At 41.3% G+C, this 15,474-nt stretch overlaps 1 protein-coding gene across 1 annotated transcript in view; it reads right to left on the bottom strand.

The window, feature by feature from the left end:
* Window positions 1-15,474, bottom strand: part of LOC126159412 (uncharacterized) — a 160,948-nt gene that overhangs the window by 93,628 nt on the left and 51,846 nt on the right. Inside the window, exon 3 of the mRNA XM_049916521.1 lies at window positions 5,156-5,357. The gene's annotated coding sequence lies outside the window, so the exon portion shown is untranslated. The remainder of the gene's footprint in view (window positions 1-5,155; window positions 5,358-15,474) is intronic.

Here is a 15,474-nt window from a genome sequence, read left to right as displayed (position 1 = left end):
AGACAGATCATTCCAACAGCACCACCTGATGATGGCGAAATGGTTATCGGCCGAAATATCGTCAAAGCAGTAGGTGGATCAAAACAAAATGTCCAGACACTCTGTGACCACAATGGTACTGAAACAGAGGATGACAGACTAAAGGCCGAAATACTAAATGTCTTTTTCCAAAGTTGTTTCACAGAGGAAGATTGCACTGTAGTTCCTTCTCTAGATTGTCGCACAGATGACAAAATGGTAGATATCAAAATAGACGACAGAGGGATAGAGAAACAATTAAAATCGCTCAAAAGAGGAAAGGCCTCTGGACCTGATGGGATACCAGTTCAATTTTACACAGAGTACGCGAAGGAACTTGCCCCCCTTCTTGCAGCGGTGTACCATAGGTCTCTAGAAGAGCGTAGCGTTCCAAAGGATTGGAAAAGGGCACAGGTCATCCCCGTTTTCAAGAAGGGACGTCGAACAGATGTGCAGAACTATAGACATTGCAGAATTTTGGAACACGTATTGTGTTCGAGTATAATTACTTTTCTGGAGACTAGAAATCTACTCTGTAGGAATCAGCATGGGTTTCGAAACAGACGGTCATGTGAAACCCAGCTCGCGCTATTCGTCCACGAGACTCAGAGGGCCATAGACACGGGTTCACAGGTAGATGCCGTGTTTCTTGACTTCCGCAAGGCGTCCGATACAGTTCCCCACAGTCGTTTAATGAACAAAGTAAGAGCATATGGACTATCAGACCAATTGTGTGATTGGATTGAGGAGTTCCTAGATAACAGGACGCAGCATGTTATTCTCAATGGAGAGAAGTCTTCCGAAGTAAGAGTGATTTCAGGTGTGCCGCAGGGGAGTGTCATAGGACTGTTGCTATTCAAAATATACATAAATGACCTGGTGGATGACATCGGAAGTTCACTGAGGCTTTTTGCAGATGATGCTGTGGTGTACGGAGAGGTTGTAACAATGGAAAATTGTACTGAAATGCAGGAGGATCTGCAGCGAATTGATGCATGGTGCAGGGAATGGCAATTGAATCTCAATGTAGACAAGTGTAATGTGCTGCGAATATACAGAAAGATAGATCCTTTATCATTTAGCTACAAAATAGCAGGTCAGCAACTGGAAGCAGTTAATACCATAAATTATCTGGGAGTACGCATTAGGAGTGATTTAAAATGGAATGATCATATAATGTTGATCGTCGGTAAAGCAGATGCCAGAATGAGATTCATTGGAAGAATCCTAAGGAAATGCAATCCGAAAACAAAGGAAGTAGGTTACAGTACGCTTGTTTGCCCACTGCTTGAATACTGCTCAGCAGTGTGGGATCCGTACCAGATAGGGTTGATAGAAGAGATAGAGAAGATCCAACGGAGAGCAGCGCGCTTCATTACAGGATCATTTAGTAATCGCGAAAGCGTTACGGAGATGATAGATAAACTCCAGTGGAAGACTCTGCAGGAGAGACGCTCAGTAGCTCGGTACAGGCTTTTATTGAAGTTTCGAGAACATACCTTCACCGAAGATTCAAGCAGTATATTGCTCCCTCCTACGTATATCTCGCGAAGAGACCATGAGGATAAAATCAGAGAGATTAGAGCCCACACAGAGGCTTACCGACAATCCTTCTTTCCACGAACAATACGAGACTGGAATAGAAGGGAGAACCGATAGAGGTACTGAAGGTACCCTCCGCCACACACCATCAGGTGGCTTGCGGAGTATGGATGTAGATGTAGATGTAGAACTTCCACAAACGGATCCGGCTGGACACCCGAGAACCTTGGATACAGCATATTTGCCAGGAAAGCCTGAGATCTCATATTGTGAAGTAAGTCATTATTAACTGGTTCTGATCACAGTTGACAAATTTGTACGACTGTTTGCAGAACTTTCCCCTACAACATGGACCTCAAAAGTGGGTCACAAATGTACGAAATTAGCACAAGCTACTTAGTAAGCTGATCTGAAAAATTTTCTGCCTAATCCTTATATTGCAGCACTAGGTGCACAATTTTTGCCCTCTGGAGATCAGTAGAACTTAAGAAGTTCTGTGTGAAACTGCAAAGCAACTCAGTCCAGTAATCGGCTGTAGACAGCTGTCTGAACTAGTTGTTGTGAGTGAATTCTCAGTAATACAGAGAGTCAGGTATCATGCAGTGCTACAGTTATTTTGCTAAAGAAGGCTCAAAGCCAACAAAATTTGTTTCACCAAAGTGTACAGTGACTCGCCTGCCGAATTTAAATGAGGGCCGGAGAGTCCATGATAATCCAGTAGACAGACACCCGAAATCTGCAAATACACCAGAAACTGTTTAAGAACGACATGATACGATCTCGGAAGATCAGCGTACCGAGGCATAAAATTGCTACGTTGTAAGGATTTCAGAAGAACGTGTCAGCTGCATTTTTTCGGATGAATTCTGCATGAGAAAACTTTGTGTAAGACTGTTGTTCAACCTGTTCACAGTGATTCAGAAACGAATTCACATGACAATTTCCAAACATTCATAAAATAATAATAAAGTGATTTTGTGTGTTAGTGTGTGAAATGGATGAAAAATACCTTCACCACTGTACACCAGAATCACAACAGTAAACAGAAACAACATAAGGCAATTCTTCAGTTCCAAAGAAGGAGAAGATGGTGATATCAACAGGAAAGGTCATAGCATCAGTTAATCAACTATTGTTAAAAAGATAAAACAATAACTGTAGAGTAATATTCTAACTTTCTAATGGATCTGGATGCAAACATCTGAGAAAAGAGAGCTGGTTTTCCTTAAGACATTCACGTGTGCAGTAAAGTATCTCCGCAGCAGAAAACATGAGTTATCTGCACCATGGACTCTTGCAGTGCCCACCCTGTTCCCTCACTTGGCTCCCTCAGAACCCCATCTCTTCCCATAACATCAAGTTCTCCCTGCTGCTTAGTATATTTTGTCCTACCGAGAAGCATATGCAGTTTAGTATTTTACATTAGTTCGAGAGGAACACCCACAGATGCCATACTGTCACTGAAACACTACTGGTTAAAAGGTATTAATGTCAAAGGAGATTATGTTGAAATACAAAAAGTTTTTGAAGATATAAATTCTCATTTTCACTAGTAGGCTACAGAACTTCTTTTCTTTTTTTGTGGAGGTGGTAGTGTAGTGTTGGAGAATTTAGACATAATTCTTGGCATAATTATTTGTATCCAGCTATGTTGTACAGTGACTCAGGAACTTAAATTCTCCGCTAATTATCAATTTCAAAAGTGAATAGGTTTAAATCTTCATCAGCAGAAATTCTGAAGTATCCCATATTGAAACTATAACCATGTACACTGCTTGTCTCTCTCTCTGCAGCTGACCAAATTGTAAGCAGAAGATTATTGCTCTAATGAAGGCTGGGAAAAAAGTTTTATATCTGCTAAGAAGTGAATGGTTCTGCTGTGTAACCATTTTTGATTGATCAATTTCTTTATTAATCCATGTAGCAATTTACATTGTGTGGATTTCGTCAGCAAAATCATATACAATACAATACACCTACAATTTATACACATAAAATTAGTGTTTACACACATTTTTGAGGTATCTTACATTAGTTTTATATCCTTATGTAATTTTCTTATAGTACTGTACAATTCCGGATTTCATATTATAATTATTTCCTCATGTATTACAATGCAGGCTACTTTAATTACACTACATGTTTTAATTCAGATAGTCCATTACTGCGTAATAACTTTTATTTAATAAAAAATTTTTTACTTTTGTTTTGAACTGTCCAATTGTGTCAATATCTTTTATATTTTGGGGTAATTTATTGTATAATTTAACGGCATTGTACAACAAGCTCTGCTGAGTTTTAACTTTATTTTTCCTCTCTATACGCAGATTGACTTTGAAAAATGTATTCACAGGGGACAGTTAGGATTTCCAGCTTTTGGAAATGTTCAAGGCAGTGAGCCCTACTGCCCCTCTTGGTTATTATAAGAATTGCTCTTTTCTGTAATTTGAAAACTATTTGAATATTTTTACTGTTGACTCCCCAAAATATTATTCCATAGGTAATAACAGAATGGATATAAGAAAAATATACAGATCTGACACATGTAGTATCACAAACTGCAGTCAGAATTCTAAGAGCATAGCATGCTGTAGCGATTCTGTTACTAAGTATTTTAATATGTCCTTCCCACTTTAACTGACTGTCAACATGCATACCAAGAAATTTTGTGTAGTCTACATATTCTATAGTTTCATCGTTTAACTTAAAGTTGTTATAGTGTGGTTTTTTGCAGGCTTGCTTGCAGATATTTATAAGACCGAAGGGTGACTAGAGATATAACCACCAGTACAAAGTGAAGACTTTAATATAAAGAATGACAAAATTTTGAAAAGTATAGACTTCTACTCAGCATATAGTGGAGATGAGTTGCAGATGGGCACAACAAAAAGGCTGCTAAACAAGTAAGAAGCTGTCGGTCAAAAGGTCTCCATTTGAAGCAGACACCACCCTCCCACACTCATCCATCCCACCCACCCACACGCAACTCACTTGCTCACTACCGCCGTCTCGAGCTGCTTGGGCCAGACTGAAAGCAAAGAGTTTGCCATTACACATGTCTGCTTGTGTCTGTATATGTGCGGATGGATATCTGTGTGTGTGTGTGTGTGTGTGTGGATGGATATCTATGTGTGTGTGTGAGTGTGTGGGTGGGTGCGTGCGCGCACATGAGTGTATACCTGTCCCTTTTTCCCCCTAAGCTAAGTCTTTCCGCTCCCGGGATTGGAATGACTCCTTACCCTCTCCCTTAAAACCCACATCCTTTCGTCTTTCCCTCTCCTTCCTTCTTTCCTGATGAAGCAACCGTTGGTTGCGAAAGCTTGAATTTTGTGTGTATGTTTGTGTTTGTTTGCTTGTGTGTCTATCAACCTGCCAGCGCTTTCGTTTTTATTTATATCTGTGTGTGTGTGTGTGTGTGTGTGTGTTTAATCCAGAAGGAGGTATTGCATAGCTGTTATCACTCTTTCTGGACTATCTAACACTCAGCCACTCAGCATCTCCATTATACGGTGAGTAGCAATCTATCCTTCTCATAATATTGTCATTACCCCATCCTGGATTTCCCATTGTTTAATATAAAGAATGGGACACTTACTGAGTAGCTGAGCTCCTGGGCGGCGTGCAGGTGGAGATCTGTGAGTCTCCGGCATTTGTTGCAGAGGACTTCGATGAGGTGGCAGTTGACAGTGTGCCAAATGTGTACTTTACGCAGGCTTCGGGCACTGCGGAAGATCCGTATTGCCTCCCGTTCAGTCCTGCCACTCTTACAGTTCTTTGAGTCGCAATGCCTCGAGACCCTGTGAAATAGCAATATGTCGACAGTTCACTCCTGAATAGTATCTCCAACAGGCAGGAGAGAGAATTTGTCAACACTGTAGAAGCCTATTTTAGCACCCACAATCGAAGTACTGTCCCAGGTGAAATCAGAAGTGAACAGATAGGAAAACCAAACAATAACAAACATAGGCACAAAAAAGGGGAAAGGGGGGGGGGGGGGGGGGGCAGATCAGCACCAATGTTAACTTTCGGAACCACTGGTTCTGATGTTGAAGGGAAGGAAAGATCATTAAAAGTAGTAATTTAACCTTTGTAAGGTGTTTATGAGGTCTGTACCCTTGGCTAAGGGTCTCCCTCAGTAATTGTCAGGATTATTGTGGGCATTGTGTCCATGAGGTACAGAAATATGTGAACTACAAATCATTAGCCATCACCAATTTATTTCTATAAAGACCTTCATAATAACATGCTTGCTACACCAACCTGTCATAACTTGTGACATCCTATCACAAACAAATATAGATTTGTCAATGCTTCATTGTGAGTTGAGAAAGACACGATTCTGCATCAGAACCACACGCATACAAGGAGACACACATCTCTGACACCGAATGGTGATTGCAGCAGCGTCATGAGAGGAAATATCTGCTCAGATGTGGAAATAAAACTTCCTTAGCGATGTACTGGAATCCAAAGTGTAGGTGAAAACAACAGAAGGTTGTTACAAAAGGAGACATTATTATTATTTCCGTAATTCTTTCAGAGTCATTTTGCATATGACATATTGAACTGAGTAGGTTTGACTTAACAAGTTTATGTCATTTTTGTAAAGGAAATAAACATTAATGCAAGTGATATCTCGCAAGTTATCCGGTACAGATTACAAAATTCGTGTAACAATTCTTAATAGTAATGCTAAAACAGATGGATCGGAAGTCCAACAGGCACAAAAAGGGACAACTGTCAAGAATAAAAGGTAAAGGATAGCTAAATCTTATTAAATGTTGACACCACTTAAGATACTAAATATTCCAAAATTACGCTGTATAATGACAAGCATTATAATAAATAGTAACATTACTGCTGGAACATTAGTACTAGTAGTAAAACAAAAGAAGCAAGGGAGATTAGCATTTAACCTACTGTCAACAATGAGATCACTAGAGATGGAGCTAAAATTGAAATACATGTGGGCACAGTTTTTGTTTTCCTTTGTGCATAGCACAAACGTTTCTTTCATTTTTGTACTTCTTTTACAAGTACCTTCTATGAAGCCAATTATATGTAACAGGCACAAACATCAGCTATAAATTTTATACTTTTAGTTTTAAACAAAATTCAGTGGGTTTGTTATTGACAATCTCCTGTGATTCATGGGTATGTCAGATGCGGCATCTGCCACTTGTCCACTTTGAACTGATTCCATTGGTGATACGGTTGTCATGACAGGACAAAGATCACCTGTAGCAATAATTGTTTCTGTATTTGTGTACCAAGAATAGACTACTTTTACTGTTAATTTAGCCGTAGTATCTGCTTTTCTTAACGTTGAAAAATTTTACATAGGAGACAGGGCAAATAAACTTGAATAAAAGGTGATCTCTCTTTCTCATTATTGCTCTTAGAGCTAACATGTATCACTATCTCTTATTAACAATACATAAACGAATATTATTTTAAAAATTAAGTAGAGGTGAGCCTTTCTACATAATTAATTATTCTGTCACTTTTTAATGAAAACGTGTTGGAATTTTATTGTGGTTTTATGTAATTTGGTATTTAAGTACTGTTGCTGCTGAGAAAGACCTACTGAACAGTCAGTGAGACCAAAAATGAGCTTTTAAGTTATTGTAATTTGTTATTTTTTCTTTTTCCAGTTCATGTGGTTTTGTTACTCTGAATGAATTTTTACCAACAAGGACAGTGTGCACCAATTTGAAATTTCATGGCAAATTAAAAGTATGTGGCTGACCAAGTGTACTCTCTGCAGTAGAGTCAAAATTCATTCCGGAAACTATGTTTTAGGCTACAGCTGAGCCATTTCTAGGTACGATCATTTCTTTAGGGAGTGTTGAGACTGCAGGGAATATGAGAGAACGTCTGTGAAGTTGAGAAGGTAGGAGATGAGGTACTGGCAGAAGTAAAGCTGTGAGGACGGGGCATGAGTCGTGCTCTGACTGCTCAGCTGTACTGTCGCTAATGTCGCACTCCAGCACACAGCTGTAACTTAACAGGAAGTTCCAGCAGTGTTATCATTACATTCTGTACACTACAATTGCAAACTACAGTCTGATTTGAGTTGGTTTGTATTTTATTTTGAGAGTGAACAATATATTTAGTAAGTTTAATGCTTTGAGTTACAATAGTAAATATGAGAATTGAGGAGGTTATTTGTATAAGAAACTGAATTCTCAAGTATGTTACAAGCCTTTTAGTCACAATGCATACAAATGACTAAGAGGTCTGTCAAGATCACAGCACAGGACTGTCGTCATTATTGGGTGATTATAACACAAACTGTTAATGTTTTTTACTTTTGTTGTTGCAGTAAGGGCAGTAATATTTGGAAAAATGTCAGGTGGGATAGCAGCAATCAGTGATCGTATAATGTTGCTTATAATCCGTCTTGATTGCAAATTTTTTTATTCAGGATCGGTTTCGGTTCATTCAGAACCATCTTCAGATCTGTAACAATAATGATACTAATTTACTATTTCACGGAAGCAAATCTTTTTCATCCTATCTAATCAACATCAAATGTACCAGAACGTACCTGATATTTCGTTACAGGAGTAACCCGTCCAAATCCAGCAACTTTCACATGCTGCGTCACATAAAATTGGTTGGCAGAACGCACATCATTTACATTAATTATAACACTATTACTGACAGGTGGCATCCGGTACATTTGTTACATTCCATTTGCACATACTGTATTCAGTAGACTTTTTTTTATTAACTTTTATCTCCAAAAATACTTAATTAAAATATGTAGATATCAAGGTTAAAATCTGTACTTATCAAAACCAAAAAATTAAAAAACAGTAAAATTATTATTTTTATACGATCTAAAAATTCAGCTGTCCACATAGAGGTATATCAACAACACCTATTGGCAGTTGAGGGTTTCAGTTAGTCATCATTTATTCCAGGGAAAATCTGCACGGTCATCAACAGTATTCTGTTCTTTCGAGAACAGTTAATGTCTTCATATATAGAATTATACTAATTTTGCTCGAATTTATGCTCGAGAGTTTACATCGTGAATTGACAATTAATGCTACACAATGTCACTGTCCACTATACAAAGTAGTACCAAAATTTATAGATTTCAGGACTATACATTTGCTCTCAGGTGGTAGGTTTTATATCTAATATCGTGGCAACCATCAGCTGTTTTGCAATCTTCATTGCTTGCATTGCACAGTTGAAAAGTGAAGAAGTTACAATTACAGAAGCAGGACACCACAAAGAAACATGTTGGTCGGTCAGTGAGGATTTAGGGACTAATGGCGAGGTATAGGACTGGGGTTGCCACAAGTTTCCCCAAGTAAAATTTGCTGATTTTCAGACAAGTTTTAGCACTTTTCCGTGACAAATTTTGAGATTTCAAGGGTGTAAGTTAAGATGTGAGTTGACAATCTGTCTTTGCAGCTGCGGTACAAGAAATAATAGTGTAAATGAGGAAATACCTAAAAAACACACACAAACTTGCAATCAGATGGCATTTTCCGATGTAAGCAAAAATCTTAGGTACTAACATCAACCTCTTTTGTAATGAACTGTTTATAGATGGAGAAATCACGCCAAATGGTATGTGTGTTTCATTAAAACTACTGATATTATTTTATTAAAATAAAACATTTTTGGTGACAAAAATATGCATTTCCTTGGACTCACAAGACAGATTTAAAATACTTTCACCAATTACAGAAATAACCTCAGAAGGAAGTACGCCTCTTGAAAGAAGTGCATAAGATGTGGACGAATTGTGTAAACCAGCAGTGTAGGTGACTGCCAATAAAAGGTTGGTTCTGCTATGTTCATTATTGTCCGTTATTACATGCTGTGTTATATCTATTATTTTACAGGTATTGTGCAACTATTCTTTCAAGAAATATGTGAGTACATAGCACACAAACTGCCAGCAACTGACACAATTTTCTTCCTCTTATCATCCATACTTTCTGATATATAAATGTCCTATGAAGGTAATCCCAAAAGTAAGGCCTCCTATTTTTTTATAAGTACAAAGATCTGTTTATTCTACAATGGTTTACATCAGTTTACAGCTTGAACATTTAGCTATTTTTTGACATAATCACCATTTATGTCGATGCATTTTTGTAGACACTGTGGCAGTTTTTGTATGCCCATGTCATACCAGCTCGCCGCCATGCTGTTCTGAAAGTTATGAACCTCTTCTTTCACCTCGTTGTCGGAGCTGAATTTCTTTCTCGCTAAATGTTTATTTTAACTTAGGGAACAGGTGATAGTCACTACGTGCCAAGTCAGGACTATAGGGTGGGTGGGTGGTTATGTTGCACTGAAAATGTTGCAGGAGAGCAACGGTTTGTGTTGCAGAAGAGCAATGGTTTGCGTTGCAGAAGAGCAACGGTTTGCCGAGAGATGTGTGGGCAAGCATAGTCACGGAGATTGTGTATGCCCTCGCCCAACACTTCTTTTCTCCGGTTCTGAAACGCCCGTTTCAGTTTTTTCAGAGTATCACAGTACCTGTCAGTGTTAATTGTGGTCCCCGTGGGCATAAAGTCGACCAACAATACCCCTTCCCGATCCAAAGAAAACGGTTGTCATGACTTTACCAGCAGACTGTGTTTGAATTTCCATGGCTTTGGCAAAGAAGGGTGATGCCACTGGCGTGATTGTTGCTCGGTCTCAGGTGTGAAGTGTTATGCCCAGCTTTCGTCACTAGTAACAATCGAGTCCAAAAAGTTTTACTGTTCGGCTGCAAGGTGGTGAAGAAATGTGCGGGAAGCATCAACTCATTGTCACATGTGGTCCTCAGCCAGCACGCGTGGCACCCATCTTGCGCACACATTCCAGTAGTTCAATGTTTATGTTAAAATTCTGTGAGCGGTGCTTCAAGAAACCTCAGGAACCATCGTGCAGAGATCTTCCAGGGGGATCTGCTTATCTTCACACATGCTTTGTTCAACATTCAACACTGTCTCCTCAGAAATAGACGGTCTCCTGCTCCTTTGTTCATCACGAATTTCGGTCCGACCAGCTGCAAACTGTCTACACGACTTACGAACATTTTTGACATCCGTGCACAACTCACCATACCTGTCAATTGGCAACGGATTTCCATTGGCACAGTGCCCTTTGCATTCAAAAACCAAATAACTGCACGCAATTCACACTCGGCGGTAACATCCAACGGGAGCTCCAGTCTCGACAGCTGCCGAGCCAAGACTGAGTACCTCAGTGTGGCGTGTGCACGTTTACCCACGGCGTGTGAAGCACTCTTCGTAACAGTGTGACCGACCGGCACACAAACAGAGTTCTGTACTTATAAAAAAAAATGCCTTACTTTTGGGATTATCCTCGTAGAACAAATAAAATGTCCATAACGTGCCACACTGTGCAACGTACTTGTGGTGAGACAGTCATAACTCCTGAAATCCATCGCGCATGGCCTCTGGCCTGCTGAGGAGCACCACAGTCCTGGGTCAGAGGATAAACTGTGAAGATCAGCTGCATTATGCCACACACAAACAGATCCGGCCTGCAAGCAGATCACTGAGACTAGATCCAACAGGCAGGGCCTGCATTTTAGTGGAACCTGGAGGACTTCAGATTGTCAGGCCTGACACATTTGTGAAGAAACGGCCTGCAGTTTTAGCTTCTTGTGGAAATCCACTCGTGCGACCAGCTATTCAGAGTCACAGACAGCACGTCAATGAAATGAGAGCTCGGTGATCAATCTGTGAAGGTGATAACTTGTGCGAATACTCTGAGAATCAATAATGAGGACGGGTAGCAACTCACTGTAAAGATGATCACTGAGCCACAGACAGGCACGTAGAAAACACAATCGTAACTAAATTTTCAGCCACAGCCAAACAAGAGCACACACACATTCACACACTCAGACACAACTCACGTAAACACGGCTGCTGTCTCCAGCCACTGCGTCTACAATCTCTGAGAATTAGATCCAAACAAACCACTCCTCACGCCTCCCTGCCTCTTGTAATCAGCTGCAAGAAGTGGTGGCAGCACTGACTGCAAGCTGAGGGTAGTGGTAGGAAAGGGAGAAGCAGTGGGAATAATGGAATAGGGAAGCAGCGCACGTACCCAGCTGCACCCAGCCAGAGATGATGTATGTGTGGTGTGCGTACTGTAAGACCTTCAGTACACTCACCATCAGATTATTTGACTTGTCGCTCTAACGAAGTAGGCGAGTGTCAGCAATATGTCTCGTGGTCTTATTGTGGCGTGTTTATCTTCTGCCGTTAGGTCAGACGATAGAAATGCCACTTGCACGCTTAGAGTAGCAGATTGACGGTGACTAACTTTAAACAGAACTTGGTTAATTTTCACACACATTTATTAAAATAATAACAAGCATAAAAATTAATTAACTCGGTTCTGAATGCTATTTACAATTGACAATCTGAAGTTCCTTTGGTATTGGTACATTAATCTTATTCTCACATATATCTCTGATACTTGACAAAAGTGTCTATGCATTTACCTTCATGGCTATGTACAGGAATATGGTAATCTTATTAGGTGCAGACTGAAACTTGACTATAGACTGGTACAGACTAATGCAGACTGGTACAGACTAATGCAGACTGGTACAGACTAATGCAGACTGGTACTGACTAAAGCAGACTGGTACAGACAAATACAGACTGGTAATACAGACTGGTACAGACAAATACAGACTGGTACAGACAAATACAGACTGGTACAGACAAGTACAGACAAATACAGACTGGCACAGACAAATACAGACTGGCACAGACAAATACAGACTGGCACAGACAAATACAGACTGGCACAGACAAATACAGACTGGTACAGACAAATACAGACTGGTACAGACAAGTACAGACTGGCACAGACAAGTACAGACTGGCACAGACAAGTACAGACTGGCACAGACAAGTACAGACTGGCACAGACAAGTACAGACTGGCACAGACAAGTACAGACTGGCACAGACAAGTACAGACTGGCACAGACAAGTACAGACTGGCACAGACAAGTACAGACTGGCACAGACAAGTACAGACTGGCACAGACAAGTACAGACTGGCACAGACAAGTACAGACTGGCACAGACAAGTACAGACTGGCACAGACAAGTACAGACTGGCACAGACAAGTACAGACTGGCACAGACAAGTACAGACTGGCACAGACAAGTACAGACTGGCACAGACAAGTACAGACTGGCACAGACAAGTACAGACTGGCACAGACAAGTACAGACTGGCACAGACAAGTACAGACTGGCACAGACAAGTACAGACTGGCACAGACAAGTACAGACTGGCACAGACAAGTACAGACTGGCACAGACAAGTACAGACTGGCACAGACAAGTACAGACTGGCACAGACAAATACAGACTGGCACAGACAAATACAGACTGGTACAGACAAATACAGACTGGTACAGACAAATACAGACTGGTACAGACAAATACAGACTGGTACAGACAAATACAGACTGGTACAGACAAGTACAGACAAATACAGACTGGTGCAGACAAATACAGACTGGTACAGACAAATACAGACTGGCACAGACAAGTACAGACTGGCACAGACAAGTTCAGACTGGCACAGACAAGTTCAGACTGGCACAGACAAGTTCAGACTGGCACAGACAAGTTCAGACTGGCACAGACAAGTTCAGACTGGCACAGACAAGTTCAGACTGGCACAGACAAGTACAGACTGGCACAGACAAGTACAGACTGGTACACACTAATACAGACTGGTACAGACAAATACAGACTGGTACAGACAAATAGAGACTGGTACAGACAAATAGAGACTGGTACAGACAAATAGAGACTGGTACAGACAAATAGAGACTGGTACAGACAAATAGAGACTGGTACAGACAAATAGAGACTGGTACAGACAAATAGAGACTGGTACAGACAAATACAGACTGGTACAGACAAATACAGACTGGTACAGACAAATACAGACTGGTACAGACAAATACAGACTGGTACAGACAAGTACAGACTGGTACAGACAAGTACAGACAAATACAGACTGGTACAGACAAATACAGACTGGCACAGACAAGTTCAGACTGGCACAGACAAGTTCAGACTGGCACAGACAAGTTCAGACTGGCACAGACAAGTTCAGACTGGCACAGACAAGTACAGACTGGCACAGACAAGTACAGACTGGTACACACTAATACAGACTGGTACAGACAAATACAGACTGGTACAGACAAATACAGACTGGTACAGACAAGTACAGACAAATACAGACTGGCACAGACAAATACAGACTGGCACAGACAAATACAGACTGGTACAGACAATTACAGACTGGTACAGACAAATACAGACTGGTACAGACAAATACAGACTGGCACAGACAAATACAGACTGGCACAGACAAATACAGACTGGCACAGACAAATACAGACTGGCACAGACAAATACAGACTGGCACAGACAAATACAGACTGGCACAGACAAGTACAGACTGGCACAGACAAGTACAGACTGGCACAGACAAGTACAGACTGGCACAGACAAGTACAGACTGGCACAGACAAGTACAGACTGGCACAGACAAGTACAGACTGGCACAGACAAGTACAGACTGGCACAGACAAGTACAGACTGGCACAGACAAATACAGACTGGCACAGACAAGTATGACCGAGGCACACAGGGCCAACACCCCGCATCATGGTGTGGGGAGCGATCTCCTACACTGGCCGTACACCACTGGTGATCGTCGAGGGGACACTGAATAGTGCACGGTACATCCAAACCGTCATCGAACCCATCGTTCTACCATTTCTAGACCGGCAAGGGAACTTGCTGTTCCAACAGGACAATGCACGTCCGCATGTATCCCGTGCCACCTAACGTGCTCTAGAAGTTGTAAGTCAACTACCCTGGCCAGCAAGATCTCCGGATCTGTCCCCCATTGAGCATGTTTGGGACAGGATGAAGCGTCGTCTCACGCGGTCTGCACGTCCAGCACGAACGCTGGTCCAACTGAGGCGCCAGGTGGAAATGGCATGGCATGCCGTTCCACAGGACTACATCCAGCATCTCTACGATCATCTCCATGGGAGAATAGCAGCCTGCATTGCTGCGAAAGGTGGATATACACTGTACTAGTGCCGACATTGTGCATGCTCTGTTGCCTGTGTCTATGTGCCTGTGGTTCTGTCAGTGTGATCATGTGATGTATCTGACCCCAGGAATGTGTCAATAAAGTTTCCCCTTCCTGGGACAATGAATTCACGGTGTTCTTATTTCAATTTCCAGGAGTGTATTAATTGAGGACAAAATTTCCAAACTTTCATTTGTGTGAAAATTTTCTCCCGAAACGTTGAATAGTGACTTAAATTGCAGCCTGGTTCACATTGAAGTACAGTAGGTTTCACTCGGCTTTCCTACTGATGATGTGCTGAGACGATGTTCACAGGTAGGTGCAGGTCCATCGTAAAGGGACGGAAAGAACCGCGCCACTGCAGTATGGCAGAAAAAAGGGCAAAATAAACCTTAAAATGATTAAAATAGGGTAGGAGAGGTATGATCGTGGCAGCTGGTTGAGAAGGTGGTGTTTACAATCCCCCAAAACCAGCCAAACCATCCTGCACCACCCCAAAAGCAGTTTAAAACCACATGGACCGACCATATGCTGTCCGCCAACATTAGAGGCAAACAATCTGGAAGACCGTGCCTAGCGTGCAGAGTCATATAAATGTAGCATTTTGCCAGAATGTGGGGCTCGGCAGCCGCAATGTGGCGGTTGCTCATTACATCAGACAAAACTGCGGATTAATTGGTACGACCGATGCACGTGCTACGTAGGATAGGGGATTCATTACAGCAGCAGTCTCCTCGATAGTGCAGAGTTAGATTGAGGGGACAGTATCTCACCA

This window comes from Schistocerca cancellata, unplaced genomic scaffold (genome assembly GCF_023864275.1).
Source record: "Schistocerca cancellata isolate TAMUIC-IGC-003103 unplaced genomic scaffold, iqSchCanc2.1 HiC_scaffold_1140, whole genome shotgun sequence".
In the NCBI taxonomy this organism is placed as follows: Eukaryota; Metazoa; Arthropoda; class Insecta; order Orthoptera; family Acrididae; genus Schistocerca; species Schistocerca cancellata.
Note: the sequence above shows the minus strand (reverse complement) of the source record. Positions and strands in the feature narration are given on the sequence as shown.